Here is a 27,274-nt window from a genome sequence, read left to right on the forward strand (position 1 = left end):
TTAGATAGCAACGAATCCACTACCACTGCTGGGCAATGTGAACTCTTTGCCACACATTTCTCGAGTGTTTTTATTAATGAAACCGTCGACCACACAATGATTGACAAAGCGCTGATGCATGTTCCTGCAGGCGCTATGAACGTCACTCTCCCCACCTATACCGAAACGGAAGTTAAAGCCGCCATTCAGAAAATGAAACCATCCTCCAGTCCCGGCCCTGACGGCATTCCTCCGAATGTTTTGAAGAAATGTTCCGATCTCCTCAGCAAGCCCTTACTGTCAATTTTCAATCAGTCACTTGTTACAAGTACGTTTCCAAAAGCATGGAAAAAATCGATTATGTTTCCTGCGTATAAAAAAGGGGACAAACGAAATGTTCGAAACTATCGAGGCGTTACTTCGCTCTGTGCGGGGTCAAAAGTACTCGAAATTCTCGTGTCTAAAAGCATTATGACTGTAGCAAAATCTTATTTATCATTTGATCAGCATGGTTTTTATCCGGGACGTTCTATCAGTACCAACCTCACTCTATTTACATCTAACTGCCTGAAATCAATCGAACGAGGATTTCAAATTGACACTGTATACAAGGACCTAAAAGCAGCGTTTGATCGTGTGAATTTTAAAATACTTCTTGCTAAATTAGATCGACTGGGACTAGCAACTCCTTTCGTTAAGTGGATGCAATCATACCTCACTGAGAGGCACGTGTCAGTGAGGCTGGGTTTCAGCGAGTCATCGGTATTTAGTAACTGTTCCGGCGTGCCCCAAGGCAGCAATCTTGGCCCTCTACTATTCTCGATATTCTTCAACGACGTGCTGATTACTCTACCCACTGCTTCAAGATTAGCTTACGCCGACGACCTTAAAATCTTCGCCCCCATCATGAAAGAATCGGACTGTTTACTTCTTCAGAATATCATCGACCTTTTTAATACATGGTGTCATAACAACAACCTGTGTATAAGCGTCGAGAAATGCGCCGTAATTTCTTTCAGTAGAAGAGTCAATCCTATCTCCTGGAATTACAACATCTGCGGTACGCCAATAGAAAGAGTCTCAAACTTCAAGGATTTAGGTGTAATACTCGACGAGTCACTTACCTTTCGCGACCATTACTCATACATTATCTCGAAAGCAAACAGAAACCTAGGATTTATGACAAGGACCTCGAAAGAATTTCGAGACATCTACTGTCTTCGATCTCTATACTTCTCTCTAGTGAGATCAATTTTAGAAACTGCATCGATAGTCTGGAGCCCACATACCTCGTACTGGTCTAAAAGAATTGAAGCCGTTCAGTCCAGATTTGTTAAATACGCCCTCCGTTTCCTCCCATGGAACAACCCCCAGGAATTAACTGACTACCATCATCGCTGCCGTCTGATAGGAATGGAAACATTGTTGGAAAGAAGGCTGACTGCGCGTGCTGTTTTCATCAAAAAAATCATCGAAGGTGAAATTGACTCACCGGAGCTTCTACGTCTTATCAACTTCAACATTCGACCCAGGGTATTTAAGAGCCGCGAATTTCTTCAGATTGAATATCAACGAACAAACTACGGACAGAATGAACCACTTCGGGCCATGTGCAAAATATTCAATTGGTTTTTTGAGCTGAACGACTTCAACATTTCCTCTCACACTTTTAAAGCTGCGATAAGATCATCAGAAAAACTTTCGAATCTAGTGAACCTCATAAATAGGCAAGCATTTTAACTGTTAGGTTTTAGTTTTAAATTTCATGGAGACAAAAATGTCAGATGAATAAATGTCAATAATAATAATAATAATAATAATAATAATAAAAGAAACACAAATTTGTTCACTGAAAATCATTTTGTAATAATTGATAATGTAGCATTTCGGCTTCAATGATTCAGGTGGATGTGAATAGTCAATCAAGCTAAGCTAAGCTAATATCTTTCCAGGCGTAGTTTGAATCGTTTTTGGGTCTTCGATAAAGTTGTTTGGGATAGAATTTTCAGCACAAATGTGTATGTAATAGTAAATCTATGGGTATTAGTCATCATATGAGCTCACAGCTCTTTGAAACCAACTGCTCCTGTATCTGCCCAGAATGTGTTCGAAATGAAAGTTGACAAGAACTTAAGCGTGAGGAAAACCCTTAGTATTACACGAAACGTCCGTAAAATGGGTATCAATTTTGAGCCTAATCTTAAAGAAAAGTTAGGCTCATATAACCGGCAATTAAAGGATTTCTTCGAAATCAAGAAGATGGGTGATATGGGAGGAAACGAAAGTGTCAAAGAAGCACCTGTAGTATACTGCGTCGATGTAAAAGAAATTATTCAATAGAATCGAGACACGCGAAATATGACTGATGAAGAACTAATTTTTAAATTTGTAATGGACGGTGCAGGTGGTTCTTTTAAAATTACCGTAAACTGGGGGAACTTTGATCACCGGGATAACTTTGACCAACATGAAATTTTTGCAGATAATCATCATTAACTAAGTAAAAAGTTAAAATAGCTGAAAACTGTTTACTACATTTTCTGATCAAATTTGATAGATCAAGCTCAGATACCCAGTCGATAGTGGCCAGAATGTGAGAAATGTCGTCGAAGCTAGCGTTCTTAAAGTCGAGGTAGAAGGTCGCTAGTTTTTCTACTGTAGCGTTCAGCCTAGTTACTTCAAGTGATGCCAATAGAGCAGGTACAGGAACGAATTCGATGATCGGTAAACGAGATCCATCATTGGCAAAGCTAAGGTCCAGCGTACGACCGTATTCGTTCACCACGCCACAATGATCTGGCGCAAGGTCGCTGCACACAGGGAGTCCAATATGATGTTTGAAGGCGCCAAATAAGTAGAGAGTTCTGGGTTCGGGTACTTACACTTACACGTGTACTTTAAATTTGTCGCCTTTCTTGTAGATGGGACATATTACCCCCTCCTTCCACTCCTCCGGTAGCTGTTCTATGTCCCAGATCCGGCCTATCAACCGATATAGGCAATCGGCCAACTTTTCCGGGCCCATTTTGATGAGTTCAGCTGCAATGCCATCCTTCTCAGCCTACTTGTAGCTATTCATTCAGCTGGCGAATGGCTTCCTTGGTTTCCTGCATGTGCACCGTTCAGGTGTTTATCAAAGCTGCTTTCACCTTTTGATCACCTCACGATTATTCGTCAGGATGCCTCCGTCCTTAGCCCGGCACATTTCGGCTTGCGGCACGAAGCATTTGCGGGTGCGTTGAGTTTCTGATAGAACTTTCGCGTTTCTTGGGAACAATGCAGCTGCTCCAGCTCCTCAAGCTCCTTCTCCTCAAGGAGGCGCTTTTCTCCTGGAAAATTCGGACTCGCTGCCTCTTCCGCTGTCGGTGATTTTCCACATTTCGACGGGTTCCTCTTTGCGCTACTGCCGTCCGCGCAATATTCTCTTCGTCGGGCCCACTGTACAGTATTGGACGCAAAGACAACTGGAACACGTGAAGGAGGAAACGTGGACAATAAATTTAGTACCATACATTCCCATGATTGAATAAATTGTTACGTTGGGAGCACATATTCTAGAAAGTAGCGTGCCCCTGAACTCCAATTTCCGATGAATATTCCTTATATGGGTGAAATTAACTTATTTTACAAAAATAAACAACATTTCAGAACATATAAATTTTGAATTTCTTTGCTGACCTACCTAGGTCATCGACCATGGATATAGCGCCATTGCGCGTTCTTGGAATTTTGGAACTACAGCCACGGGTAGTATTAATGTTCGAGAATTGAAAAACCCGAGGTTCAAAACTTAGTTCCCAAACTGAATTTAAAATCAATTACACTTTATTTTTATTAGACATTTGAATCTTGATCTCAAATCAAATGCTCAAAATTTCAGTTGAACCTATTACACACATAATTGCTTTTCAAAATAGCAACTTCAGAAGAAAAATGACATCATTTTGTTTGATTTTTTAGATACAACAACTTGATACTAATAATCATAGTTGTTCGAAGTTTTTCTTCAACTTTTCTTCACTTAAAGGGAGAAGTCCTAGAAATATAATTATTGTACTTAGCTAATTAACCTCATTCCATTCATCCGTGTTTGTGAAACAGCATAAAAATTCCAACCAGGTGACCGTGGTGAAATTGGCTAACGCGCCATTGTACATAAGCGGAGATTGCAGGTTCAAGTCCTGCCGGTGAGCCGTTGTATCTTTTTCGAAAAATTCATGATATTTACGGCTTATTTATGTTCTTTCGTTCTTTGATACCTCATGTTTCTCTATTTCTTTCCATCACCTACGAAAATGTGTATATATTCAGGTACAAAGATGTACCAAGCGATTTCAAAACATCAGTATTGACTAACCTATTCATAAGCCGTGTCCATTCAGCTGGTTTCTGTGAACACTCGCACCACTTTATGTTCATAAAGTTGCAATACTATTTATCGCCCACTTTTAAAAATCGGCTTTGGACACAAAAACTCATTTTTCATTTATTTTGTCAATTTTAAGGATAAACCCGGAAAAATCAAGAAAGTTTTTAACAATATCTGGGAAACCTGGCCAGATTTGACTTATCTTGAGTTCTCTATTGAATTTATGGGCAAGCCCGGGCATATCCGAAAAATCTGAAAATCGATAATCAAAGTACAGTAAGGTTTTTTTTACACTGATATACGTACCGCGTAGAAAAAACCGTGCAAAAAAACCGTGTTAATTCCCGAAAACCGTGTAAAAAACCGTGCTAATTTCCGAAAACCGTGTTAATTCCCGAAAACCGTGTAAAAAAAGAACATTCCAATTCTGCAGCTCTGAAGTTCTGACAATTAAGACCTGAGACCTGAGACCTGAGACTTGAGACTTGAGACCTGAGACTTGAGACCTGACACCTGAGACATGAGACGTGAGGCATGAGACAAAAGACATGAAACATTAGACCTAAGACATGAGACTTTAGACCTGAGACACTAGTGTTATTACCGCGAGAAATAAGTTTAGTTCCGATTTCAACTTGCGACCCCTCTAGCGAAAGGGTTTGGCATGTAGAGTTTGCTAGTACAAGCAACTAGTGTAAGTACCGGTAGAAATTAGTTTAGGTCCGATTTCAAGTAAAAGAGCTACCGCGAGAAATTAGTTTTGCTCAGATTTCAGTACCGTACTCAGTACCGCAATGGGAATCGAACCCATGCCTTCAGTGGACCAGCGATTATCGCCTTACCACGCTAACCACTCGACCACCGAAACGTATCTCACAACTAACCTTGAGTTCTGTTTGCTTCAAACACTTTAACTTGATTGGTCGCAAGTTGAAATCGGAAGTAAAACTTCTCTCTACCGGTAATAACACTAGTAGCTTGTACTAGCGAACTCGCAACACTTTTTTTCATCACCTACCAGTGAAGCTCTTTCACTTGACCGGTCGAAAGTTGAAATCTCAGCTAAACTAATTTCTACCGGTACTTACACTAGTTGCTTGTACTAGCGAAGTCGCGACACTATTTTTCTCTACCTACAAGTCAAACCCTTTCACTAGAGGGGTCGGAGCTAAACTTATTTCTCGTAGTACTAACGATTGAACACGGATACACCTAAGAAAACTTCCAGTTAGTTTAAGTTTTTGGTGATTGTGTAGCTTTTTGACATGGATTTTGGGTATTTTGTAAATTATCCAACATCAATTTCAAAAAACAAGTATTCGTCCTATTCAGCCGGATACTTGGATCAACTATTCGGCTTAACGGTTTTTGGGAGGTGTTCGATCGGCCGAATATTCAGAACATCTCCAATAAAATTAATATTATTCATTTGAAATAAATGCGGCTCATTGGCTTATCTTTAGTTGGTGAATTGCTAATCAAAACATGATTGATATAAATCGTTACGCTTTCTGTTCTTTTAATTAAATATATTCAAAGCAAACATTTTCGATGCAAAAGATGCATTTGTTGGGATTAACCCCTTATCCGCTCTTGAGAGTATCCCAGCGCTTATGGAATAACACTACCAGAATAGGTATGAAATTAAATTACTGGTCAATATAAATTATTTGGGGTAATTTTGAGTAATTGTATTCAAAATCCAGTGGAAAGTTGAGTGATAGTACAAGAAAATCTGAGAAATTGTTAATTGACAAAAACCAGCTACATATGAAAATTCGTCAAAAATCCTGTTTTCCGTATTTTGACAATCTAAAAATGCAAAAATGTGCCAAATTACGTAAACTTCTTTTCAAAATCTCGACTCACAATATTAAAATTCTGTAAGATTTTCCAAAACCAACATCATGAGTTCTAAATGTTGCAATGAAAAAATGTTCAGAAGATGTCATTCCCCCTCCCTCACGTTTAGTTCGGGAAGTGAAAATGGGAACGATGAATGTCTTTTTGATATTTGATTATAAACAGCTTAATTTGTTTTCGGTGCATTGCTCATTTATTTACAGACTGGCGAAATCCGTCGCACATTAACGATCAGATAAATTACGCAAAGCCAGACAGAATAAATAGAAAACGTCAAAATAGTGAACAGAAGAAACGTCGTCGGTCGTCGAGATGCTGTATAGGATTCCGTTTCCAGAATGATATATGTATGTTTTCATTGCCGAGACATTCGCCGTTGATATACGACACACGTGAAATTTTTCGGGGGAGCTGAGCGTTGCGCTTTTCGAATGCGTTCGTTATCTTGCTTATTCGGATCAGACGATAGTTTTTTCCTCCTTATTTCGGCGTCCTCCACCAAGCCCTTCGTCTTATGAGCCATTGGTTGTAGGTGGCTTTCCCTCATAACTACTTACAAAATCACCCGGCGTAGGTTTCTAAATCATGGAATTATGAAGACGCGCCGAGAAAAGTGCAACATTGCCAAAGTCGAAAATGAATGGCTGTTAGACGATACCGAACTTTAAACAAGAGCCACTCTCGCTCGAGTGATGATTGTGCTGAGTAAAAATATGACGACAAGAAGGTTGACGATCAGTGGTGAACAGAAAAATATTTGATGAAAAAACGGAATTATGAGAGGATAAAAAATGTAAAACTATAGCTTTCTTCAAATAGAATTGGAAGAAAAACAATTGCCTGTATTTCAGTAATTTACTATTGAATTCAAGATCTTTTGTAAAAACAAATGTAGCATTTTCTTCATACTTTTTAGAAAAAAAATACGGATTAAATTATTCGTCACGGTTTCGAAGGAATTTACGATTTTTTCCTGTAACCCGCCTAATTAGGCGGCGCACACCTTTTGGTCCATAGTCCATTAGATCCGTACTTTTAAATTGTATCCAAAATATCATCAAAATATAAATAAACAAGAAAAAAGCCACCAAAAATGACCATTACTTGGAAAAGGGACAACATTGATGGCGCACTTGATGCCCAAAGTTTTTGATAGATCCACTTATGTATTGCACATGTGAACATTAGATAGTTTTACTAAAAATTTCATTTCATTGAGGCATTCAAAAGACAGTGTTGTATTTTTGTTGTTGCGAGTACAGTTCATAGCCCTAGTTGTCATTATTTTCGCTATCAATGTTTTTTTAAATGGATTAGTTTTTTGTTGTTGTTCTTTCCATTTTTCTGTTCTAATGATTCAAATAGCATTATTTCGTAAGTATTTTTGAAGACAACATTATGTTATTCTAGGAGAAATATCTAGTTGAGAACCTCTCTTCAGATTCCAAAGAGTTCGGTGAAGCGATTGAATTACAGATTTGGAAATGGTTGAACTATGTTGTATGGCCGGATATCTTCTTCCGATATGTTCTTCCCTGTTTCGGCTGGCGTATTTTACGTTCCTTGTACCGAAGCGTTTTTAGTCGGGTGCGTGGGGTCACGATATGGGAAGAAAGTTTGCTTCCAGCCAGCGCAGGCCAGCTTCTCAGTCGGAGTGTCGACCAGATTGGTATGTTTGATGAAATATGATACCCAGCTCTAGTGCACTTTAACGCTTATGTTCTGGTTTGTGTTTTAGATAGTTTGTGAGGTGAAAAGCAGTTTAGTGGAAATTTTGAATCTGGTAGCCTTTATTCGTAGAGGAAGTGAAGCGTCCAAGTGAGTTATCACATCGTTATTAACAGTCGTTTTAACATTTTGTCTGCAGGTGCTCTTCGACCCAAATGACCCTCGCCAGTCCTCAGTCTATGATGAATCGTCCAGCTCAGCTATAATGGCATGGTAGGGCACAGTAAAGAGAATAGTGGATTTCGGGGTTGATGAACTATGGCACTCACGTGCGGATGCGTTTTATGAGCGGTCGTAATGTTGATTTAGATATTGGATCACATAAATTTGGCCAAATTACACGTTTATTAGATCACGGTTTGGATGACCAGCTACCAATTTTCAGTTCCGATGGCTTCAGCTTTCTGTGCCTTCGTGTTTTGACGCAGTTGTAATAAGCATCGGAAGGCTGAAAGGTTAAGTTTCGACAGTTGATGGAGCAGCTGCGGACTTCAAACTTTTTGAAAAGAGATCAAATCATAAAACTAATCAATAATATGGTTACAGGCTCAAATGAAAGCAAATGAGAACATATTTTGATATTTTTATATCATTTCAAAATGACAAATGTTAATTGTTTTTTTTTTGTTTGTGTTAATGTTTGTCAATTTAACTAACAGCAACTTAACTACCACCAACTGCTCAAGGAGGGTCAGCAAGAACACGAAAAAATTCTTAAACATTGCATAAAAAGGCCGAACTTGTATCCCTGGGAGAACCCCTTTGGTGTTTGTTGAATATAACTTTTAGACCAACTCAGCACCGGATCCTCCCTGTCGTACAAATGAGGAACCGCGAAAAATATACGAGAGATTCCAGAAATTATCCGTGTCATATTTTAACCGAAAATGGACAAAATGTGCAGATTTATAAATTTTTAGTTAATAAAGGTCTGTCGTATTTGATTTCCTAAAATATTATTCTATAATTAAGTATGATTAATGTTTTGGAGAAGTTATAATCAATGTATCGAAAATCGTATAGAAAAAATCGATATACAGACCCTGTTCGTTTTTGGCAACACGCCAGTAAATTTTATGATGCCATAATCGATGTTGCTAAAATCGAACGGTTTTGTTTGTTACTTTTTAATTTTCAATTTTTATTTCAAATTAATGTAATGTTAAACATAATATTAGCAAAGATTTTTCTTTAATTTGGCTCAATTATACTAGTTTTTGAACAATAAAACATGAAAAAAAAAATCATTTTTTAACTGTTTAAAACTAATATAATTAGGCCAAATAAAAAAAAATCATTCTTATATTTATTACGTTTAACATAAATTTTAATTAATTTGAAATGAAAATAAAAAATTAAAAAGTGACCAAAAAACAGTCTTTTTGGAAGCCCTCACATTTAATCCTCAATTTGTTGAAACTCTATGAATTAATGCTTTAAACGGTCACCCTATCAATCTCATCATAATTCATTTATCGCTTTCAATAACACATTAATTTAAATGAACAGAGAATCAATTTTTTTGAACAACAATTCCATGATTCTCGTAAAGTTGCAACGGGAGGCAGTGGGCGAATTGGGATCTGGGTTGTTAGCGGATGATTTAAGCGCCACTCCGAGGAGACCAGCCGCCTTTTGATAGCTTGCCCGGCTTTTGAGACCCAACATAGGGTGGGTGTATATTGTATTGGCCCAGATCAGACTCAACCTACCGACCTCAACCGTCGATCATCCATCAATATCCCCGACTAGTTGGTCGAAAAATCTACACAAATTCAGACTGGTTGTTCGGTTGGCCAAAAAATATCAACTGACTGGAAAATTATATTTCCAGAATTATCTTCAGCGGACCCACTTTCCCCGAACAAATTCCCCAGGATTGCTTCGGAAACTGGAAAGGGGTTGGATGGAAAAAAGACACAAACTAGAGTCAACTCAACTAAAAAAAAACTCTACTCTACCGAACAACCGAAAAAAAACGTGAACCTTAACTTTTCATTAAAAACATCGTTTATTTGGTCTCAAAAAAACCTTTGTTGCAACAACTAATTTATTTACATTTTCTGATGGTGGTGGTTGGGGTTTGTAGGATAAGTAAGGAGTGTATTTTACATTTAGGTGGGTGGTTTTGGCTTCTACATTCCTCTACATACTAATTCTCCTCAGAGATTTCTCCTACTCTACATTAGCGCCTCTAGTGCTGCCTAGGCATATTAACTTCCCAAAGTTTCCCCGGATGGGGGTATTTGTCGTTAACGTTGAGAGTGCTTTTCTAAAATTTCCTTAACTTGACAAGGGAACGGTGCGGTGCGTTTTTCTTACAACACCACCGGAGGTTATTCCAACCTCATCGGTGGACCATGGATTTAATTATATATAAAAAAATATATCGTAAAGGGAATTGAACCCGGGCCCTCTAGGTCCTCAGCTGGGAACATAGCCGAGTGAGCTATTTGCTCATATGAGATTTACGGTTTCAAATAGGGAATCAAGATCGGATTCCAATCATGCGCATGATATAGAAATGGTTTTGAAGTACTCACGTTGCTGGGCAATCAAACCTCAATTAGCTTTTCGGTTGATTCCCAGACCGTCGTTTTTGCTGCTGTCGATCACTGAACCTCGAAAATACCCAAACTTGAGAACTTTCCCCGCCAACCCGAATGAAACTCCCTCCCTACAGGTTTGGCTATTGGTGGCATAGCTCAAAGTTAAGCTCTTAAAAGAAAACTCATCCCCCAAAATCTGATACCGCAATAAAATGGGAATCAAAATAAAAAAAAATATCGCCAGGTACAGGAATCAAACCCAAACCTGCAATAGCACTGCAATTACCATCTCAGGATGCTAACCGCTCGACCACCGGAATGTTGTTGAAAGAGGCAGCTACATCATCGTATATGCGAGACTTTCTGCAAATGAAGCGGGAATAAAAGTTATCCCCCAAAAAAAACAGTTCTTCGCTTTGAACTTACCCCCCAAACCAAAATCTGCCACGATGGAGGTAACAGAATCAGATGCGTTTACAACAAAAACCCCCCAAAAAAACAGTTCTCCGCTTGAAGGACAAGTTTGGCGTATTGGCAAGCTGTGATTTTTTCCCAAACTTAAGTTGTCAATCTTGAACTTAGGTTTGGCGGGTGGCAGTTCTCAAGTTTGGGTATTTTCGATTTTCAGTGATGCTGGTGTGGTCGTCGCCGGGTGTTGTCGCGGAAAATCGGCGCCGCTCTCGTGATGTGTGGCTTCGCCGGTGGCGATATGCGTCGACCTGCAGCGGATTTCCTTGGACCAGGTGATGATGATGTTGTTTGTAGGCTCGCGTGGGCTTCGTACCTGATCCGTTTTAAACATTATTTACAGGGAAAACGCACAAAAAACTGTTAAAATTACCGTTCTGCTCTTTGAGCTATCACACAACGGTATTGCTCGCACTTTCGGACACTCTTTATTGCACTCTATTTTGGGAAGGTTAAAAAAGACATTTCTATAAAAAAAAATTAAAATCCACGTTTTTTTACTAAGTACCTTGTGGTACAAATGCGGACCCGAAATAAAAAAAATACTAGCAGTCCAGCCTACTCCACAGCCCAAGGAAAAGTGATCGAGTACTTGCATCAGCCCTCAGATCAGAACAGTCATCTAATTTCCTGACCGGAACTTCGTAATCGTTAGCGAACGATTACGAATGTTAACGAAAAACCCTCTTCTTTTTCGTATGTTTTTCTAGTAATCAACCCGAGATATTGATATCCGATCTCGGGTGTAGATTCTAATTCCCGATTCTTACCAATACAACCATAAGACCTATCATCTGGTGGGGTCAACGCCCGGACATGCATCAGCTGGTGGCGATATCTCTAGCAAAGTTTCGCCAAATCCCTTTAAAACACCCAGATCCGCTTTACGAAGAAAAAGAGTGTTTCCGTGACGTCACGCTCTCGGTGGGGTGCGTCGAGAGTTTTGTTTACTCTCCAAAATATTTCTCTTCTACTCGGCTATGCTCTTGGTTCATTAGTTCTATAAATAGAATGATTATCGGCTTTTGCAGGGATGGCTATTTTCAGCTAGGTGTTCATTCTATCGTCACAGGGATGTTCAAGTAAAAAAAAATACAAATTATTTGATTTTATCCATACTGCTACAAAGTTTTAGTTATCAAATCATTGAAATTTTTTTAATGATTTTTTAATTAACCAACCGTAATCTATAAAATCAAGCATTTTTATTGATTCAAAATGAGCTTCTCATCTATCTGAGTTCATATCAATCAAAAGTTTCTCAATTCTTTAAAAAGGGATGAATTATCCGCGAGGATGAAAATCCCGGAAAAAAGAAAACAACTACAAAACATCAATTCTTTAAAAATATTAGTTATATTTGTAGCTAAACCTTCATTTTTAAAGACTTTTTGAATTAAAGGTCGATTTTTGGAGCTCACAAAAATTATTACCACAATATTTAAAAAGCATTTAATAGCAGCCATTTGGACGATTTCAAAATAGTATATGTTCCGGTAAAGTTTTGGATGATTGAAAGGCGCGCACTATCTTTGCAGCAGTTCTTAAACAGCTCAATTAAAAAATTATTTCTGCTGTTAGTTAAATTGAATAATTGATTTCTATTCAGACTCGCAAATTTTTAGTTTCTTTTTGTCCTTCTTCGATTTAGCCCTTTTGATTTCTATGACCTTGCAATGAAGCTGCCTTACAGCCGACTAATTTATAAATTTCAGGTAGGTATGATTTAATTTTGTTGGATTGTGCAGGTTTGGATTATGCAGGTTGTTAACCGAATTACTTAACCTCGCAGTACCTATACAACGAAGAAAATAAGTATTGATCAGCTCAAGCTAATAATTTGTCGACTATCGTATTTTTCTAACTAACCTTCAGAACGTGTTAACACGTTCGTCGCCACGCTCATTTTGGTAGTTTTGCTTGCCGGGCCATAAAAAATCTCGGAGCGTGAAATTGTAGATAGAGAAAACATTTCGTCTTCGATTTCTGGCTAAAGGATTGCACAGCGTTGCCAGTTTATAAACCACTAAAATCCGTATATTTGGAAGGAAGAATATACTGATTTTAGTTAAATGAAACTCAAGGATCCTTTTTTTCGGCTTAATGGTACGGACTTGCTATGAGCGGCAGCATAGATCTACGAGAGAAACCGTAGATCTGGCCACGCTGGATAGCTAAAGTTGTTTATGCAGTTATCCAAGATCATCCATTAAGTCTTTTAGTGGTTCGGCGACTTTTCATCATCGTAATGTTTGCAACACAGTGTTCAAAATAAGAGGATTAAGATGAAGGCAGTGATTATGGAGAAGTAAGTTGTAAAAAAGCAAGTTACCAATAGAATTTGTTCGAATTGAAATTTGAATTATTCTAGACTCATTTTCCAGTATTGATCTCGATGAGATTTTGGAGGTGCTCGCCATATGCGAAGAAGAGGAGTGAACACAGCACGGTTATTCGTTAGACACAATTGAATAGAATGTAAACAGGCAGCAATTCTTCGAGTTGACAGAGAATGATGGGCTTTTGATCGATTTAAATTTTGGTATTAGCGCAGGAGAAGTACCTTCGGTTATTTTAAATGAACAAGTGATCAGCTTAATAGTGATCGAGACTAATAGGTACGTGGAGCAAAAACTAATTAAACAGGCCAATACCGATCACGCCAGAATCAACAGATGGAAAGATACAAATTCAGATGAAATCAAACAATTTTTAGGGCTCATTATATGGATAGGCCTCGTTCAGACACCCTTGATCACTTATTGGTCGAATTGTTATTTATATAACTTCCCCTTTCCACGCAACAATATGTCTCGTAATCGTTTTGAATTACTATTGGCGAATTTGCATTTGGCAAATAATGAAACTATTGTAGAGGGTGAAAGACTTGGAAAAATTCAGCCACTTCTTGACTTATTAACAAATAATTCTCAAAAATTGAATTGTCCAGGTGAAAACATTGTTATCGATGAAACATCTTTCTTGTTCACGCAGTAAGATATGTATTTTGTTCACTTTTGAAAGCAAAGTTTTTTTTTCTAACCTATCTAACCGATTACAACAGTTTATGTCCACTAGGGTCACAATGAAGATCATAGCGACGATGTGGTATAGAGGATAGGCTGGTACGAGTTTCGTTTTGGTATGTCAGGCGTACTGGGTTCGATTCCCGGTATCGACATAAAAACTTTTGGGTTCGAATCCCGTAAGTTGCCGACAGGTAAGATGTTGTTCTTCTTATAAATGACTATATAATAAGAATGGTCAATGAGTTGCCAGCTGGTCTGGTCAGGTTCCCCTACACGGATGCCGGAATACATGTTAAGTTAACTAGCCCATCTGATTGATTCGTTCTTCCAAAATAAACCTTACATCAACACAATACATTCACTCCAAAACAGTTTCATAAGAAGCCATGGGGTCCGACTATAGTGTATGCGTTGCATTGGAGATTTGTCGAACTAAATAATATGAAGAATGTACGTTGAAAACATATTCAGGCAAAAAACTGCGGTGAATCCGTGCACCCATGGTTAATAACCAACATACAACATATACTAGGGTCAAAATGAAGATCGTTTTTACTCGTTTTATTTTCTGAGGTAAATTTTCCCGAATAATGTTGAAAACCATGTAACGAGTTGAGCTGAGTTTCCTCACGAACAAGCAGGATCTAAAAGCGTACAGGTTTTTCAAAGGACATCCTATCAGGTTGCTCTGGAGATGACTCACTCTTTCGTAACGGTTTAGGTTGTAGATATACCGCACACAGCAATTTAACGCAACATTCAATTTGTGCAACGCTCCTGCACTGGGGCGAACATGAAGTACATCGTCAAACAGAAAATGGGGAAGTATCAAAGCTTAATTTTAGTCTCGGTTGATGCAAAGTATGTACTGCTGTAGAGCGTACGTAGGCAGCCGTAAATTTTACCACATTGTTGCATGATCATATCATCCCATATCAAATTTTCATGAAATACCTATCCAAGGTTGTTCGCAGAAGATTTCCAAAGCATTCACTCGCCATCCATGAGTACACTGGGAAGAGAGGCTATAGAAGACTGCCGCCTGGACTTGGTAATGTACAACGCTTTGCTTTTGCTATGGTTTACCAACAGTTTATTTTCAAAGCACCATGTAACAACATCTTCATTTGCCCGTCTGACAAGTTCATGTGAATTCCGGGTTCTATAAACAGCGTACAGCTGGACGTCGTCGGCGTATAATTGAATTTAACAATGTTTCAGTACCGGAGGCAAATCGTTGATTTAGCAAGTGAACAGCAGTGGCCCGAGAATAGAACCTTGTGGAACACCGGATGTTACAAGCATGCTTTGTGAGAGTTTATCATTACAAAAAACTGTTTGTGTCCTTTCTGACAAATATGATGAAATTAACTTAACAGCAGGGATTGAAATATTGAGTTGTTCGCTGAGTTTTTCACAGAGTTTTTCGTGCGAGATAGTGTCAAAGGCCTTGCTAAAATCAAGCAAATAGAGTACACCTGATTTTCCTTTATCCACTGCTGATGAGAGATATTCATAAACACGGATTTCTGCTGTCTTCACACCTAAGCCTTTACGAAAACCAGCCTGATCATCAGTCATCAGATTGTGATTATTAACAAACGTAGACATTTGATACTTCAGAATTTTTTCAAATGCTTTGGATAAAGTGCATAAAATGCTTATTGGTCTGAGGTTTTCTAGAGTGTTCAGTTGGGGCTTTTTCTTCAAAGGCATTACTTTTGCGCGCTTCCAGCAAACAGGATAAATCGATGTACTTAAAATCGCATTGAAAAGGTGAGTTACATGGTGAACAATTAGAGGCAACAATATTTTGATGAACTTTATTGGTAGACGATCCAGGCCCTCTGCGTTGGATTGTATTTCACAGATGGAGTTAACAACTTCCCAATATTGCACTGGTCGAAAAGAAAAATTGAACGGTGATGATTCTAATCCGCCACTGAAATGCCGAAGCCTATATCCTCTCTTGTGTAGTTGGATGAAAAAATTCGCTTAACGTCGTCTGGATCAAAGTTACAGGGCTGCATTGTTTTGACTTGACTTTTATTTCGATTTCCTCGATTTTCACCGCGAAAATTGTATCATATTGGGTGAATCGAAAAATAAACATTTTTAAGAAATTTTTAACACTGAGATCGGTTCAAAATTCAGCTTTTAACTATTCCCCTTCGATTTCACTAGGTTACAAAGCCAATACGTGTCGCTTTTTTGATTTATAGATAAAATAAGATATTTCATTTTCATTTGGACCTGAAGTGTACAACGGATCAAATTCAATTTCGTTGAAGTGTGAACGTGTATTCCTTTTATCATCTATAATTTGCATTGAAGCCCACCCTCTATTAAGCTAATCAAGACCGAATCTATAAATTTCTTGGTTGTTGTTTTCAAAATAGAAAAAAAAACAGTGAAAACATCACACTTATTTACAACCTGTGCATACTTTTCAATTCAGATTCTGAAATGCATCCTTAATTGACACGAAATTGAGCGCGCAATTTGACGTGGGGTGGCAGGCGGGCAGCCAGCATTCTCTGCCCTAGGCTTCGTATTAATTGCGGAATTGTTAGCCGACAGAAGTGTGACACTCGAATTAATTGCACACTGGCTCGTGTGAGTTGAGTTCGTTCGTTTAAACATGATGGCGGTCGCCTGACCTAAGTGTTGTACTTGTCGATAAGTAGGTACTTTGAGGATCACCATCATTCGATTCAGCGAGTGATTGGATTGAAGCCCAGGATTAGGACACAGGAAGGTGTTGGGCAAATACCTAGTATTTGTTTACTGATGCTGGGCTTCTGGATTAAAGGGGGTAGCTACGTGTGTAAGCCTGTGTGTTGATGATATGTATAAACGTGTGTGTAACATGTTGTTTACCAACAGTTTTCATAATTGATGTACATGACCAGGGAGCGATGAAGTACTTTCCTGAGTGATTATTGAATCGTTGAGTTTCACGTTGTTGAAGGCAAAGCCTCAGTTCGAGCGATATTCTAATGATGCTGATTAAATAACACCACCAATGTATTGGTCTTTGTTTTTGACGTGGTATAATGTAGTTTGATGACATTATAATTAAAAACTCATTATCGGTTGATTGGATGACTGACACACGCGAATAATCAACTTCGTAATTCGTTGAAGTAATCAATATGCATTCTTGGAAGAAACATGATGAAGTGAGATTTCCAAAATATATAATGAAAACAATGTATCAATATATGGCTCACCGGGTTGTCTGACATCAATTATTATTTTTCAAACATTCTGATTTCATGTAAAATTTTAAAAAAATAAGGAAAAAATAGATCGCAAGTCACTGTGAATAAGTTTATAAACAACCAAGAAATTAAACTTCAATATGTATTCCCCATGAAAATTATTGCTTGAGTATATTATGTTTATCATCCAAATAAGAAACTCTAACTAGAATTTTGTTACCTTCTAAAAATTGCTATTGCATCAGCATAATCCGCTCACTTATCTATTGCTCTCAGCATAATTCAAGAATATTGATCCATCAAAACATTATCTATTTTCCTATGCAAATTTATGACAAAACATGCCTCTGCCAAACATCGCCTTCAAAACCGTGGCAAAAATTTACAACCAAGATCAAATTATTTCGGATGAGTGCAAAGTGTGTCAAAACACCAGCAAAGCAAATTCGGGCTCACAGCCGATAAATCTTTTTATTTATGAGATAAGGTGCGTGGCTGTGAACTGGCGATAAATTCTACAATGTAGGCCTCGTTTCTAGGATATGCTCTAGGAATATATTGATTCTGCGATTGGGTGTATGAATTATGAAAAAGTTGAAGTTTCGGGAATCGTATGTTTAAAGGCCGATGAAAATTCTTTCACAAAAAATTGTATTGCAATTGAACTTTTTTCAATTATTTTTCAACTTATTCAAACCTTTTTCAATAGTATAGAATTCTTTCGAAAGGACCTTGTACGTCTCATAAAGCTCCCTATAACAAAGGGCTCACGTGTAGCTTTAGGAATATTTCTTCCTGACTCAAAAGAAGCCAAAAAGTATTATCAACCATAATGTCCCGATGATAAGTGCAGTCATGGGGAAAATCTAACCCCAATCGCAAACTTTAACCTACTTATTCGCGAAGACGTTCCTGTTCTATGGGGATGCCAAGGGATGATGCCATTTTTCTCCCCTTTCTCAAATAGCTCCTGAAGAAGCAATTTCTTCTCCCTCGTTTGGCAAAATTCAAAACCAGGACACTTCCATCAACTCCCCACTCCCAAATATTCGGCACTGTGCTAGCTGGCCAGATGAACAACGTCCGCTTTATCGCCTCCGTTTTTTTTCGCTCTTCTTTCGGTGGTTAGATATGTGTTTTTTTTTTCGTATGAACAAGTGAATGGCCCCGTCGTAGATTTGTTGAAAAAAGAAATACTGAAAGAATTGACGAAAAAAGCTTCAGCTATGTGGTGACGCGAGCTCTTCCTTCCGCGTGTGCCCCGGAAAATGCTATTTTACTCACAAACTGCACTCAGGCATGGTGTCGTGGGGTCAGTGGGGTAGTTTTTTTTATTTCAAGGGACGCTGACATTTTAAAGTCACGGCACACAAAAATATCAGAAAGGCGAATAAGTATAGCGGCATCAGAATATTTGATGTTTCGGAAAGATGTTTTTTATCTTTAGATAGATAAATCGTTATGATCGTATAAAAGTTTGTATTAATCCTAAAATCTTTTCAAGAACATTTCACCACCCAATGGTTTTTTAGCAAGAAACTTTTACTATTCGTTGCACATATAGATATGTGAAAAAAGTCTCCACTTAAAAGTTTGATTACAGGAAAAGCGAAGATCACGTCAATATCTAAACAGACTCAATCGATCACAAAACGTCAGCATCAACCGCATCATCAGACTTTTTCCTTTAAATATATTCACCAAAACTAATCAATTTGGAAACAGCATCCTAAAGCAGGATAAAATCATCCAATGTTGGAAAAAAATCTATTAAAGAGTGTATTCGAATTGCATGGATGGAAATTGATGAAATTTTCCACGAAGCTACCAAGAAATGTTATATTTACATGTGCAAATTCTGGTTACAATCTGTCATGTGGTTTTTGAGATAGCGTCCAATACAGAAGCTTATTGACAAAAGTTTTTGGGCAGGATCGAGAAAAACTTCCAGGAAAGACACAGCTTGAGTCACAAAAACAGCTGGAAATCAACCATTTGACCAAAATTCATATGGTAAAAAGTTTCAGAAGTCCTAGGGAGTCTTAAGGTGAGATAAAATTTAAATATAAATAAAGATGATTGGAGTGTGAGAGGTTTTATCAAGCGCAATCCGAAAATTTCAAAAGGGGAAATAATAAAAAAGGATTTTTTTTGACTGGTTCATCTTACTGACTAATAAACAGGGTTCATTTTTGTAAGGTAGAAAAGCTGCCCATTAGTTAAAAAGACAAAATACGGTGGTCAAATCTTGCGCAAAATATTTGGACTGCTAGTAGGGAGTTATTTTAAAAAAATTCGTAAATTTAGTTAAGATACAAGTCATTACATTTCGTATTCCAAGATTTTTTCAAAATCGTCCATAAAAAACTATAATTTTGAAAGAAAGAGAGGGTGAGGAGGTACTGCATACTAGTGCATACTGCCCCTTCTACTTATTTTAGGTGTGAGAAAATGTTAATAAACCAGGGAGTTAAAAGATATTAACTTATTCGCCCATTGAAGAATCTCTCGCTATAAATGTCATTTTATGTATGAAAATAATTCATCTATTTATAAGAGCTGCTTCATGTCAGCGCAAGTTCAAACATCAGAATTTGAATGATTCTTATTTTGTAATCATACGATCGAATCGCAAGTATTTGAGTAAAGATTTTGATAATAATTGCTGTGAATTAATAACTGAATCATATTAAAACTTTAGTTTTTTTTCTATTATTCTGTTATATTTTTGTGTTTCGGAAATATCGTGTTGTTTTTATCATTTCTGAAATTCATTTCTTATTGTATGTTGTTTTAAGATTCTTTTAAGATTTTTAAATCAATTAATTTAATTCTGAAATTAAATAATGAAATATGATGCTGAACTCAGGAGCTCTAGGAACTCTTAATTCATTGATTTGCTCTTGAATTTCAAGCTCTCTTTCTAAATCTTTACATTTAATCTTGTTGAAAGTGATAATTCAACGCAGGTTTCAGTGGTGGAATAGAGTTATCTTTATTTATTTTATTCAATTAATTTTTTTCCGGGATTTTAAGCACAATGGGATTTATTCATCCCAATATCCTCCGTGGCTCGTTGCGTTTTTTTTTTTTCTTTTTTTCTTTTTTTTCAAGTTTTATGGAGTAGTTTGTTATTTATGAGGAAGGCTAAAAGCCGTTTTGCTTCTTCTGGAGTTATCTTTATTCATGTTTCGCCATTCTAGTCATTACATAATTACAGAATATATTAGCGATTTTTTTAGCACATTTTTGAATGAGTACTTTGATACTCTTAACCAGAATATCTGGCAACACTATTGTGTTACCACGAATCCAATTCGAGTAGTCTTGCTTAACCGTGTGATGATGTAAACATTTGTACCGCGTTTATCATCATCTGGGGGAGGAAGACTGAAATTTGCTGTATCGTTTTCTGTATCGTTTTTTTACTGTTCGGCAAAAAGCCAGTAATTGTTGAAAAGATTTGTAATCGTTCAAATTTCACCTTAAGATAATCAGTTTCGTGTAGCGAGTCATGTAACTCAGTTGTTCAGGTGCTAAATTTAGATTTAGCTTTATTTTTAGGACAACCATTAATCAAATAAATTTTATTTATCAGCTTCAAAACTTTTGCGAAATTTGAGCGACTCAATACGCCTGATCATGCAAGAATTTGCCAGAGCAAAACAAAACCTAATTAAATCATTGTTTTATGCAAAACAAGTGCTTTTCAGCATCAAATAAGTTTTATCAAAAATCACTAAACAAGAAAGTAAAATTTTGAACCTTCGCACTGGTCGGTAGATTGATGAGAGAAATTTGACGTTTGGAAGATTTTTTTCTCTTTTTATTCAGTCTTCCTCCCCCAGATCATCATCACCTGTCATCAGTAATTATTGATCTATTGATCTAATCGCTAAATTTGAAATACCCAGAGCCCGCCTCCATTTTAATCAGACATCGCCTTTTGTATGACGCAGCCGTCACTTGATCTAAAACGACTCAGTTTTTCCAAGTAGCGGCTACTCAGACGACACGAAAATTGGCACTCAGCGAATTCGAGTGCTTGAAGGCGACAACAGAGTGAATGTTGATCAGTTTGTTCAAGGTCTTCCATCACTAGTCGCTTTTGTCTGCAATAAACATCGGAAAACCCCTGTTACTAATGGTAAATATCAACTTTTAACAACAATTTATGAACAATCAGATAGTTTTGATTTTAATTACAGGGCACGATAAAGGAAAATACCCTCATCTGTGGATATAGGAATCATTCTCGGATGTGCATCAGCAGCAGCGAGGCAAATTACAAAGAAAAAGCAACAACTGTGAATATTTTAATGTTTATTTACTGTTTTTATGATTTTTATCTTCATGAGACAAAATCCGAATGGCAGATCTAAGTAAGCATCGTTTGCTTGAAGCTATGTTTGACAGCCGCTTCCCAAAAATTTTCAAAATCTTTATGGCGTTTAGGAGGGTGAGGTCAATCCATTTTTGTTTTTCATTATGATTTCAACTTTACAAACTGAACATAATCATATCCAACATAAACATATGAAGCGTTTGGCAGGGAACTTCACGCTTTATTCCTGTATCTTTTGCGTTTTACATCTCAGCCGTAGTAGTATCTGCAATGCATGTTCTATGTATCAGATACTATGTTGAAAAGAAAAATGAAGAACGCAAGTTTTTCATTTTCCAGGATGCATACAAGTATTGGCCATCTTGGTGTTGGAAGAAGAAGAAGAAGAAGATTTTTTTATGATTTTAATCTTCCTTATTATTACTCAACTGGGTTTGACTATTCCTACGTAAAGAAACAGTCAAAATTCGCTCCGGAATGATTCGCGCATTCTGAGTAACCCCGACCCCGACAGAATTGAGCAAGTGCGGTTCTGGCAATAACTGAGTAACAATCACTCTGAACTGAGTAGCTGAATGTTAGCGAGTCGATTGCGAATTGGACATAGCAAGAGGAACCAAAACAAACAATGTTCATTGGTTCTGCTCGTGCTGCTGTTCCGGACGCCGGAAAAACCAAGAGTTTCAACAAATCTTAAACGAATGAAATGAAATTTCAAGTCTTCGTTTCGAAAAGTAACAAATTTGCAACAAAGAATGTATGAATTAAGCGAAAATTCGTTTTTTTTCCTCAATGGTCACATTATTTTCAGTTTTATAAGGTTTTTATGTTAAATATTTATGAAATGAAGGTTTAATTTCTGATAGCAAAATGCAACCAACTCAAATTTTTCCTAGTTCGAAGTGAAAATAATTTAACAGCTAATATTGACTTATTTGAGAGTGCTGAATCCAAATATGCATTAAATTTCATTACATAACCTCCCGCTTCTGAGATTCAAGGCTTACATTTGAAATTAGGTAAAAATTCATTTAATAAATTTGTGCGCTTTTTAAAGAATCAATGATCTGCTTTCTCGACGACTATGAGTAATTTTAACTTCTAAGAAAATGTTACGAAAGTTTTTTTAAATTTTTATCCAGCTTAACGAAAATCCAGGAATTGGCCAAAATAAAAAAAAATCAAACCAAAATAAATGAAAAAAAAAAAAATTTTGAAAGAAAAAAATTAGCAATCTTCAGCAAAAGTTATTACATAAATAAGTAAAAATCTAAGTACCATCAAACATATATCACTTTTTTGTGATGTCAGAAATTAATATTTTCCTTTCAATCAAGTTATTTTTAATTGAGGAATTTAATTTTTTCTTTGCTAAAGCATTCTGAAACTAAAAATCATTGCAAAATCTACATCTTTCATTAAATGAAGGATAGAAAAAAGGTTTAAAATCAGGTTTTATTTCTATGTAAGTTCATTAGTTTATCAGCTATCAATGACTAGTTTCAGTAAAAGCAGGTAGATTTTTAAATTTCTTCGAACCAAAGCACCAAAACTTGAGGTAATAGACTAAATCTGACGAAATATTCGAATTCATGACACCAAAACCATTTAAAATCAGTTATTAAAATCTATCCACAAAATACTGTTCTCTTGTCTAGTTATTTGTTTTTTTTACGTAGAGTAAAAATCAATTGCAATTAAAATATTTTTTTTGGTCAAATCTGATGAATTGAAACGTGAGTAAAGTCCCAACGACCATTTTGTATCATTTTTATGCTTTTTGAGCGGGTCGTATGAGGTTATTGGTAGAGTTTTTTTTTACTGAGATGGGTTCTTGATGAGTTTTGATAAAATTACTGATGAAGTTTCGAAACACATTCATGATTCAGCAAATCATAAGTATTAGTTTGAAACTTGTTTGCTGTTTTTTAAGCACCAATGGCCGCGCACTTTCAACTTTAATCATTATTTTCTCCGAAATTCAACAACGAAAATTTCTATGTTTCGCATTTTCTGATACCTACTACCTGAGTATCTTTCACTTGCCATACTAGAAATAAATTTATTCTGCTTTTTGAGGTCAGGAAAAAATAAAAACAAACATCGTTTTTGCAAGATGCCATTTTGTCTGTTGTCCATAGCAAATGAGCTATGCGGGTCCCTTTTTGTAATTCAGTTTTTTGTGTTGAATTAGAGCACCTTGGCAAACATTTTTGAACGTAAGTTATTTGTGGCTGTATAATGAATCAATTGTGAAAAAAGTGAACAGTTTGAAGGTTCTGTTGCGAAAAAAATGACAATTTTGTTGTGCACGGCCATTGGTACACTTGATTTTTGAATGTTTCTATTGCCGCGCACGGAAAGTCTTTCAGTATTTATTAGCAGTTAAACGTAGAGAAGTTTTTCGAAAGTTCACAAAGGTTGCATAAGATTTACAGGCAAGTTTTCCAATAAATGTTTTTCATCATATAACCGGCTGAAATAACCCAATTTTTAGAAAAAATATCAGAAGAAACGATTATCTAATGAAAATGGCTACAAAGTGTTGGAAATTTGAGGTTAGATAGCAATTCGGATGTGTTTAGTTTTAGTTGGTCAATTTCCCCGTGGATTTTCAGACAGCTCGCCGAATTTGTGATGATTTATCGAAATCGGGACCGAAAACAAAGTTCCAAAACATCTTCTGGCAAAATGATGCTCTGTTAAAATGACGTCTCATATAATAATTCAGCACCAGACTAGTTTCACAAACAATGGCGACAAATCGGTGTTTGATGGGTGAATCAGAAAAAGCCTTACCTGAGAATATTCACAATAAGCCTGAGAGCCATGTAAACAACATTTTAAACTGTTTGGATACCTTATTTACTGTAGAAACCTTAATTAAGACGTGCGCCGCCAGAGGCGATTGAAACAAGCAACATATGTGTGCGCGGCTATTAGTACACCGACACTTATTACAAAATCCCGTTCTTTGTGGCGTTGCAATGAAAAAATTCTCGCTTTTAAACTTTTCCCTTACTACATGTCAGCTTTCCTTTCCAGAATCGCACAAAATATAATTTTTGTACGGCACAAAGAACATCCATCATAGCATAAATGCGCGGCCATTGTTGCTTTCACGGTACTAATGCTGTAAAATTAGAAAAAAACAGGAGTCACTCATGATACGCTTAGAACATAAGGCAAGAAAGAATTTTATGAATTTACAAACTCATAAAAATTAAAAAAAATCATACAAGGTTTTGATACATTTTGATGTAATATTCCGACTTTTAAAAATTATACGTAAAGAAGCTTAAAACAAAAACTAGGATGGTTTTTGTTTCTTACTCGAATTAACTTAAGAAATAAAACTAATTTCAGCTTTTGTGGAGGTTTAATAATGATTACATAGTGGAATAATAGAGTGTTTATGTATGCCCCGCTCATGTTTGTAAAATGCCCCTATCCTAAAATAACAGGTTAAATTGAATAAATAAATGATTTTTATCATTAAACCTTCAAATCTAAGCTCTGAATAACATCTTAAGAGAGAATTGAAGATCTAAAAACAGATTTGATAAAGTTTTTCTCATGGATGAACTGCCTCCATAGTATGGCAACCCTAACTTTTGTTTTATTCCATAAAATTATAATATACATAGATTTTTATGAAACTTTAGCTTTGTCGTACGGAAATTATTACTTTCTAGCAGTTTCAATGAAATTATACGGAAATATTGCCTTGAAAACAGAAATTTTGTTCAATACATAAATAGACGCATTTAGCCCGCACGGTTTGAGATTCAGCATTTTAGATAACACTTATAATAAAATCGTTTTCTTGGAAACAGAAGGAAATTTTAACATAAAAATTACTCCAATGTATAGAAAACAGATGCCTGCACACGTGTATATAGTTTTTGTACACATATTCGATGTGATATTTGATTAAATCAGTGTTCTGCTTAATAGGCGCATATAGCCCGCTTCCCCCTACTTTTTGTTGGATTGGACGTAGCTAGGTTGGTTCTTCTAACTTCGCAGACCGTTCAAAAAGTGTAAAACCTTATTCAAGGCTGTTTGTTTTTTTTTCGGCAGTTTCTGTAGTGAGCGAAATTATGATGATGAAATTTTTCTCAGCTACAAGTATTTCAGACAACTTAACAATTTGAGTTGTTCAATCTATTTAAGTTTATTTATTTATACGTTTTCATACGATTGCACCCTTTTGAAAAAACGTTACTTTTAAAAAGAGCTATCTAGAAACAGTGCCATCTATTGCGTATTCGTTGAAAAGTTACAAATCAAGCAAAAGATGACAATGTTTTTCGTCAATTTTTAACGGCTTCTTCAAAAGAGAGCATTTGAAATTTTACACAAGTTTCTGAAGACTTCTTGTTCGAGCTTATACATCTGTTAATCTGTGTTAAAACGAACACACACATGAATTTCATGATATAATTTATTTTCGAGTTTCATAACAAATTTTTCAATGGTTGGTAGTTATGGATTCAAAATCTGAATTATTATACCATACAAATTCTAATCCATGAATTTCTTTTTAATCTGAAATCAAAATTTTGTAACAATATTTTTTTTTATTTTTCAACTACAAAAAACCAAATTGGCAAACTGTGATAAAAAATGAGCAATTACCTGTGATTTTTTTTCTTGATTGCTTGATTTTGGCATTGATAAACAATAAATTCAACTGACATCACTGCTGGGTGCCTAGCGAGGTATTGCATGACTGCTTTACATTACATTACAAAAATAAAAATTGTTTCCTGAACGATAAAGTATTTCGTATCTGTTTAGATTCTTACCTGGAAATTTAAATAACTTCTTTTATGTGGTTAACATTCCCAAAAAGTATAAAATTTTGAAAATTCAAGAGTATACCGACTAGGAAAAATTTTAAATTTTATAAAAGTTAGAGCATTTTAGTGTATTTTTAATAATTTTCCCGCTTGGAACCGCGCATGCCAGCATGCTCTATACACTTTTCAACAAGCCCTGTTGATCTTGGAAAAGGCACAAGAATTAAGTCACTTAAGATAATTTCTATTATTTTAAATTAAACCCAATAGAACCTCTTTTGCGAAAGATAGCTAATAACATTCCTTCGGTTCTTATCTATAACAAGTTTATAAAAACTATCGCATATGCTGATGATATTAACGTGTTCGTTAGAAATGATACAGAGTTTGGCTTGCTGATGCAAATTTTTAGTACATTTGAATCAGTTGCAGGAATTATCCTTCCAAAGCCGTTCGCAAAATTTCCGTACAAATCTATTTTTGATAAATTTGACCTGCAGTTTACGTACGTTCTCCTGGCCGCAAATATTGACCGATTTCGATGAATTTTAATTCATTGTATAGATAATTTATTCTAGTTTCTCAATATTGAAAAAAAAAGTCGAAATATTTTATAAAATCACCAGTAGCTGATTCCGAATGAAAAAAGTCCCGAAAAAGAGCTCTTTTTAGAATGCCTATAAGTTGAGACAGGTTCCAAATATTGCGCTGATTTTATAATATTTGGAATTGTCAAGAATAAATCTACCCATGGATGTATAAATTTTTTGGTGTTCCAGAGGAAATTTTGGCCGCTATCCCGGAACTGCCGGTAGAAAAAATTCTTACTTCAAAAAAGTCACCCAATTTTGGCTTTGCATTGCTGTATCTCGGTTACCAATGGATCGATTCTCTAAATTATAATTTTAGTTTTTT

At 36.3% G+C, this 27,274-nt stretch overlaps 1 protein-coding gene across 1 annotated transcript in view; it reads right to left on the reverse strand.

The window, feature by feature from the left end:
* The window catches only part of LOC129758367 (cardioacceleratory peptide receptor-like), a 309,792-nt gene that overhangs the window by 280,456 nt on the left and 2,062 nt on the right, over nucleotides 1-27,274 (reverse strand). The window lies entirely within an intron of this gene.

This window comes from Uranotaenia lowii, chromosome 3 (assembly GCF_029784155.1).
Source record: "Uranotaenia lowii strain MFRU-FL chromosome 3, ASM2978415v1, whole genome shotgun sequence".
Taxonomy (NCBI): domain Eukaryota; kingdom Metazoa; phylum Arthropoda; class Insecta; order Diptera; family Culicidae; genus Uranotaenia; species Uranotaenia lowii.